This window comes from Phyllobates terribilis, unplaced genomic scaffold (assembly GCF_046119375.1).
Source record: "Phyllobates terribilis strain yellow unplaced genomic scaffold, ASM4611937v1 Scaffold_21__1_contigs__length_20361869, whole genome shotgun sequence".
Lineage (NCBI taxonomy): Eukaryota > Metazoa > Chordata > Amphibia > Anura > Dendrobatidae > Phyllobates > Phyllobates terribilis.
Window position 1 is genome coordinate 13499371 of NW_027362781.1, and position 8243 is coordinate 13507613.

The following is an 8243-nucleotide window of genomic DNA, read 5'->3' on the forward strand; positions in this document are numbered from 1 at the left end:
TGGATTTTCGTGAGATTAACAAAATTACGGTACGCAATCCTTACCCACTGCCATTGATTCCTGATCTGTTTAACCAGTTATTGGGGGCCAAGTGGTTCTCTAAAATTGACCTTAAGGGGGCATACAATCTGTTGCGCATGAAGGAGGGTGATGAATGGAAGACTGCTTTTAACACTCCTGTGGGTCATTTTGAGAATCTGGTTATGCCTTTTGGTCTTACTAATGCTCCTGCATTTTTTCAGAATCTGATTAATGACATCCTTAGACCTTTGATCGGTAAAAATGTGGTTGTGTATTTGGATGACATTTTGATTTATTCGCCAGATCTGGAGTCTCATTGGCGGAGCGTGCGTGAGGTATTACAGTTATTAATGGACAATTCGCTTTTTGCTAAGCTGGAGAAATGTGAGTTCGCTGTACACAGAATTAGTTTTTTGGGCTACATTATCTCCAGCAAAGGTTTTGAGATGGATCCGGTTAAGGTTCAGGCTGTGCAGGAATGGCCTAGGCCTATTGGTTTGAAATCGATACAGAGGTTTTTGGGTTTCGCCACTTACTATAGAAAATTCATAAAAAATTTTTCTAGTATTGTCAAACCTCTGACTGATCTCACCAGGAAAGGTGCTGATGCGGTTCAGTGGTCTTCTGAGGCCATTGAAGCTTTTGTGTATCTCAAGGAGAGGTTCACCTCTGCTCCCATCCTTATGCAGCCTGATGTTACTAGGCCGTTTTTGGTTGAGGTTGATGCTTCCTCTGTGGGGGTTGGCGCAGTATTGTCTCAGGATAACGGGGATGGATTACATCCCTGTGCCTTTTTTTCAAAAAATTTTTCGGAGACTGAATTGAATTACGATATTGGTAATCGGGAATTATTGGCTATTAAACTCGCATTTGAACACTGGCGCCACTTCTTGGAAGGTGCGGAATTTCCCGTTCAGGTTCTTACGGATCATAAAAATCTGATATATCTTGACGCTGCCAAGCGCCTGAATGCCCGTCAGGCTAGGTGGGCACTGTTTTTCTCGCGGTTTAATTTCTCCGTTACTTACATCCCTGGTACTAAGAATGTTAAGGCTGATGCCTTGTCTCGCAGTTTTTCTCCCATAGTCGGTGCTGAGAAAGAGGAAAACATTTTACAAGAAGGTGTTGTGATAGCTGCTTTAGACTCCGTTTTGGAAGATGAGATTCTTAAAGCTCAGGAGAATGCCCCATCTAACACTCCTCATGGGAGGTTGTTTGTGCCTGGGACCTTTAGGAGAGATTTGTTTGTTGAGTGTCACGAATCTCGGTTGGCAGGTCATCCCGGAATCTCTGAGACCAAGAGACTGGTGGGTCGCAGTTTTTGGTGGCCTGGATGGCAGAAGGAAGTCATTAAGTGGGTGCGCCAATGTACTATATGTGCTAGATCTAAGTCCTCACATACTCCTGCTGCGGGGTTGCTTTGTCCTTTGGAGGTCCCCAGTGCTCCTTGGACACATTTGGCTATGGACTTTATAACTGACCTTCCCCCCTCTGAGGGTTTTACTGTCATCTGGGTGGTCGTGGACCGTTTTAGCAAGATGTGTCACTTGGTTCCCTTCGTCAAACTGCCCTGCGCTAAAACTCTCGCTAAGGCCTTTGTCAAGGAAATTGTCAGACTTCATGGCGTTCCTACTGACATTGTTTCTGATAGGGGTCCTCAGTTCGTGGCTAGTTTTTGGCGTGCCTTTTGTGACAGGTTGGGAATTCATTTGTCGTTTTCGTCCGGATATCATCCTGAATCTAATGGCCAGACAGAAAGGAAAAACCAGGATGTTGAGCAGTTCTTGCGTTGTTTTGTGGCAGACAATCAAGAGGGGTGGTCTGAGTTTCTGCCACTTGCCGAATTTGCTCTGAACAATCATACATCTTCTTCTGCTGGTTGTTCGCCTTTTTTTTGTTGTTCTGGGAGACATCCGTCGTTTGGGTCGTTCTCCAAGTTGGGATCTGCCGTGCCTGAGGAGGAGAATTTTTCCGGTGATTTGGAAAGAGTTTGGACGGATGTGCGTGGTAATCTTCAGGAGGCCAACAGAAAATCTAAAGACTACTTTGATAGGAAACGACAGGAGGTTTTGTTCGCTGTTGGTGACATGGTTTGGTTGTCCTCTAGGAATCTGCGGTTGAGGATTCCTTCTAAGAAATTGGGTCCCAAGTTTGTAGGGCCCTTTAAGGTGCTTCAGGTTGTCAACCAATCTGCTGTTAGGTTGGAGGTTCCTACCTCCTGGAGAATTAATCCGGTCTTTCATGTCTCTCTGTTAAAAAAAGCTGTTGTGTCGGATGGTGACGCCTCTGCCTCTGTTCCTCCGGTGGTGGAGGACGGGGAATATGAAATTTCTCGCATCCTTGACTCTAGACGGTATAGAGGTAGTTTGCAGTATCTTGTGGCCTGGAAAGGTTTCGGACCCGAGGATAACTCTTGGGTGAGGTCAGATGATGTTTCCGCGTCCAGACTTATCAGAGCGTTTCACAGGAGATTTCCTGATAAGCCTGGTCCTAGGGGATCCGGAGGATCCTCTTAGAAGGGGGGGTACTGTTAGAACCTTGCTGTTAGGTTTTTTTTCCTTTGCTGGTCACATGACCTTGTTGGCCTATTTAATCCTGCTCCGCCCTTCTGGCTTTGCTGGACTTCATTGTATATCTACTTTCTAGCTAGCCTGAGCTCTGTATCTAACTCTGTTAGTTTGCTTGGTGTACGGACCTCTATGTTCGATCTATTTTGTTTGTTCGTCTGTCTGCTACTATTTCTGTTAGGAGGTGTCCCATATTCCTCCCAGTCCTTAGTACTTGTAGGGATTCCCTCCCCACATCTATAGGTCTCCGTACAGACTAGATTAGGACTTTAGCAGGTCTGATCGCAGGATCAGGTTCCCTGTTACATCGTAGGGATTCAGCTGAGTCCTATAGTAGGGACAGATCTCCTCTCTTTCCTTAGCTTTGGTAGCAGAACATAACACTATCCCTGGTCACCCCAGCCTCCTTCATTTCTTGTAACATACCCTTGGCATTCTGATAGTGTGCAGGGGGTACAGGCCGGTATCTCTCCTTTATGGGTGGATGGTCTCCTGTGGGGATTTGGTGTTCTACTCTCTTTACTTGCCCAAAGTCTAGTGGGTGTTTGCTAAAGACTCTTTGGTACTCCTGAACCACCCGGTAGACTCCCTGTTTTTGGTGTGAGGGAGTGGAGTCGGTGCCCACATGCAGTTTCTGACACCAGTCCTCCATTTGTTTCTTGGAGCCGTTACCCTCCTCTGGTTGAGATGGAGGCAAGGGTTCCACGGCCTCTACAGAGTTTTGGTTAATGGTGAACAATTTGGCTAGAGTGGCATACCGGGGCAAGTGTACTTCTCTTTTCCCAATATTTAGGATGCGGACTGGTACCCTCCCATGGCGGACATCAACCACCCCCCGTGCTGTCAAAATGGTGGGCCAACTGTCTGAGTAAATGGGTTCTACCATAGCTTGATAGTCTCTACCTCTTAACCCGATTGCAGTTCGGCACCAGATCATCATTTCGCTTTTTGGGGGCATGGCGATAGGGAACGGGTCGCTCATCCTTACGCTACCAATCTCACCACCAGACAGTTCTACCTGTTGCCGCTTCATCAGGGCTCTGATCTCTTTTTGTAAGACACGCTGCTGGCTGGAGCTGGCATTCATTGCAACCTGCTGTAATGCACCAATTATCTCTGAAAGACAATTTTCAATAACGTTAGTACCCAAGGTTATTTTAGGGTGACTTTCACGACGGTCAATGTCCACAATGATCAGTCCTTGCACCGGCAGTTCGACTTTACCAATTTTGATGGTCACCTCCTTGAACCCCACCTGCAGCACGGGCTGACCATTGCTGGCGACGATGCTCAAGTGATTATCTGGGTAGCGGGTAATATCTGTGTCATTCCAGTACCGCTTGAAAAGTACATAGGGGATGGTGGTTACCTGTGACCCGGTGTCCAACAGTGCACTCATCCAGTACCACAGGCAAGATCGGTCCCCCCCCCACATACTTGTCACGCCAGTTGGACGGGCCTGATGATCTTACACCTGGGGGTTGGCCCTCTGCCCCAGGTTTTGCCCGTTTAAATTACAGTACCTCATAATATGTCCTGGCTGGCTGCAGCGGCGGCAGATATGTTGTCCATCCTGGTCGTAGCGGTCCGTTGGCTTCCCTCTGGATGGTGGGATCCTCTTCTGTTGGCGCCACGGGACGTCCTCCGGACTGTTGGCCAGCTGGATCTTTCCTGGAGAGGATACCGGTAACGACTGCACAGTCCTGGTTAGTGCGGCAACGCTTTTGGTCAGTTCTTGGACCTGATGGTGCAGGTCTGCTGCCGGGGTTTTGTCCAAAGCCTGTGCATCAGCTCCCACAGGCTCTGCAGACAAGGGCGCCTGGTGGTAGGTGATAGCAGGGTGCCTGTGGGTTACAGCGCCACCTGGTGCCGGTTCTCGGAGCACCCGGATGGCTCTGTCCTTAAACTGTGCAAAGTCTAACTCAGGGTTCTGCAGGGCCATCAGGCGTAACTGGGTTCGGTGGGCGTTGGACAGCAGACCCTCAGTGAACTGTTCAGTCAGCAGTTTATCTGCATTCCGCACACTGTCAGGGTCTGCCTGCTTAATAGCTCTCAGGGCCTCTTGCAAATTCAAAGCATAGTCTCTTATACTGTCTTGGGCCCACTGCTTGCACTCATAAAATATCATTTTGATCTCTGCTGAGGTGTGGGTATCAAAAGTGTCCTTTAGACGGGCTAAAATCTCCTTCACGGTTCCCTTGTCCCTTGACCAGGACTTTACTTCTCGTTGGGCCGCGCCGGTTAACTGGCCTATCAGTATGGTCACTTTTTTTTCCTCCATCAGGGGGTATACCTTGAATAGGCTATATAGTCTCTCTTTAAAGTCGCTCAGGGTATGCGACTCCCCTGAGTACTGGGGCAACCAAGCCGCTCCGGGGATATAAGGCATCGTGAACGGCATTACTGCGGAAGCAGCTGCGCTGGCGGTGACAGTTCCCTCTGCTTCCGTCATCCTCTTCCCCCCTAGTCAACCGTGGCCTACCTTCCATTACTTTTCTTCTGTAGGCCGCGACTCCGCAGGCGATCGTCGGGGTTGAGGACCTTGCGTCGCGTCCTGGTGACGTCAGCGTCCGCTCAGCTCCTTTCTGGACCTTGTGCAGCATCCGTGCGTAAGGCAGGGCTCCAGTTCTCGCGTGCTTTCGTCGTCCACGCCCCTCTTCTTCCCGCGCGGCGTCCCAAAGATGGCGCCCGATGGTGGGAAAATGGCCGCGGATGGCGGGAAACAGCTGCGGATGGCGGGAAACTCCACCAAAGTAAGTTTTACAGTCTTTCCAGAGGCACGCAGTACCCGTTGGTGGCGGACACGAAATCCTGCCGACTACGCCAAAGTTGACGCGCCCCCTGGGCCATGTGGGGAACCCGGAACCGGGCCTTTTTGTAGATGCTGGGGGTTGTAGTCACCGTGGCGGTGACCCGGTCCCGTGGCTCAGGGTGGTCAACCCCAAATGGCAGTCTATATGCTGAATGTCCGACTACGCCACCCATGGATTTCGGTCAGAGTGAACCGCCGCTGCAGGGCAGACTGCTGAGGCTGGTGTTGTGGGTGCAGCAGAGGATAGTACAACTCCCCACGGGAGGAGTATAGCCTCAGGGCAGTAAACAGGGATGTTGGTGGTGATGGTGCGCGGGAGCAGCAGTAACCACACGGAGTCTGTCATGCAAGTCAGGGTCTTTACTGCTGGTGGTATTAAGGGACCCATCCGGAATACAGGTTAACAATGGAGGCCTGGTCAGTCTGAGAGCAACTGGGAAATCCCGCTGGTCAGGGGGAGTTTGCAGGCCTACCGTGCTGACTTCACTCTTTGTTGTCTATCCCGCTGTAGTGTGGTGGTAGCCCACTTCTCTGAGTGTACCATGTTGTTCTCACCCATATGACTGGCGACTCGGGCCTTCCGTACCTCTCACCCCTCCGGGGCAGTAGTGGTCCCTCTTGTGTGGCTGAGCCTCCGGGCTTCCTTGGGCCAGAGGACTTGAAGTCCCCTCCGTGGTGGTTTTCTGCTGCTGGGCTTATAACCCTCACAGCCTTGGACTCCAGTGTCCAGCTTTGCAAGTCTCTAGCCAGGATGAGCTCTGCTTGCTCCCCTCTTGGCCTCGTGTTCCTCCTCTGCCTACAGGGACTCCTCAGCCTGCTGCTGACCTGTCCCTATCTGCAACTTTACTGGAACTTGTCTCTGGTTTCACTGTCTAACCCCATCCCAAATCCAGTTTATAAAGGGCAGGTTTCTCCCCTCCCTGGACTGAAGCAGGAGGTGCTGCTTGCTAATTGTCCCCAACCAGGGAACCTCCCACCTGCTCTCAGACATGACATTGCTGCCACTGTGGCGACCAGACCTGGGGTGCCACATTAGCTTCAGGGCACTGTGTGTGGATGATGGTGGTTGTGCAGGGCATCGCGGTGCAGAAATAACCACTGAGTCTGAATGGTGCAGTCCCAGGGTCTTTACTGGTAGCAATTGGACAGGCCTGGACTGGAGTACTGGCTAGTGATAAGAGCCTGGTCAGTCTGGGAGCAAGCATAGAGTCCTCCTGGCCAGGTGGAGTTGTAGGCCTGCTGTTCTTACTATACTCTTTTGGCTTCTTTGCTTATAGCTATGTTGTAGCCCACGTCCCTGAGTGTAACGTGCTGTGCTCACCAGTATGGCTGGCAGCTCGGGCCTTGTGGATGCCTCGCTCCTCCTTGGTGGTACTGGTCCTTCGGTGCTGCTGAGCCTCCGGGCGTCTGATAAGGGCCAGAAGACCTGCAATCTCCTGCCTTGCGGTATCTGATGCTGGGTCTGGAATCCCCACAGCCTCGGACTCCGGTGTCCGGTTCTCTGTGTATTCTGGCTAGGATGAGCTTCCTCAGCTCCAGTCCCTAGCTCCTCTCTCCTCGATGTCCTAAACTCGACTCTCTGACACTGACTAAACTAACCCTGCCCCCAGATACCAGTTGCCAAGGGGAGGGGTCTCCCCTTCCTGGCCTGGAGCCAGGAAAGTGTTGCATGTGTAGTGTACCTGACCAGGAAACCCCTGCTTGCCTCTTTTGAGGGAGGCAATACCACTGTGGCAACCGGACCCTCTGGGATCCAAATATATACCACCAGTTCCTTCCAGGAACGTATATATACCTCCGTCCAGCCACCCTCAAACCACAATATCACATAAATACACAGTATGCTGCCACCACCGATCGCTTAACAGGTGGATTGGGTACCCGGTAGGTAACGTAAATTAGCAGGTGAGGAACGTGTTTGCTCGACATAGGACAAGAAGAACGAAGCTGGTAAATAATAATGATTTACTCCCGAAAGTGGGCAATGTTTACAATGGATATACAAGATATTATAAAAGAGACAATTTACAGATATGCATAAAACAGTTATTAAAATAAAAGGGGTAAATAATAGCAAAACCTGCGCCACGAGGTGATGGTCTCAGGTTCTGTGGGGGGGGACGGCTCCCCAGAAATTAGATGTGATTCCTCCACGCAGCGAGGAGTGCATGCTTCTGACGTCCCTGGGTAAGAATGAGCTAAAATGGCCATTCTGGTTTTTAGTAAGGGGCCAAAACACTAGGAGACACCCCTGTTGTTTACCTCACATGGGGGCTCGGTTTTGTGAACCCACCCAGCTGCACAAGACATAAAAATCCTTCATATTTCATGTCTTGGTATGGGGGGTCCCACATCCAAGATGGATACATCATGTTTGCCGTCACCAATATTCATGAAGATGGATATAAAATATGATATTTCTATGACGTTCAGAAGCTCAGAACCCATTCCCTGGGTTTCCGGTGGTTTCTCAGTTATGCCAGATATACCGTTATAATTGGAAAAAGGAGAACATCCCAAAAATGTGGTCCCTGTGTTTTTGACAGTCATGTGCATTATTAAACTTGACATTAAAAGTTTGTACAGTTACACAAAAGGGCTTTGGAGGGAAAGTCCAGGGTAGACCAGTATGCTTGCTGACGTTTTATGGCGGTTATAAAAATTCCTTGTTTGAGGGGAAGCAAGAGTAGTTACTATGGAGGTCTCTTCCAAACGAACAGGGGGCGGAGATTGAAGACATCTCTGGCTGCTCTTTCAACATTTTTAAAACTAGGACAAAAATACATTTTGCCTGACACCTCCCCCTTTTTAGACTGCGCTATGGAGGTAGGACCTTCTGGTAC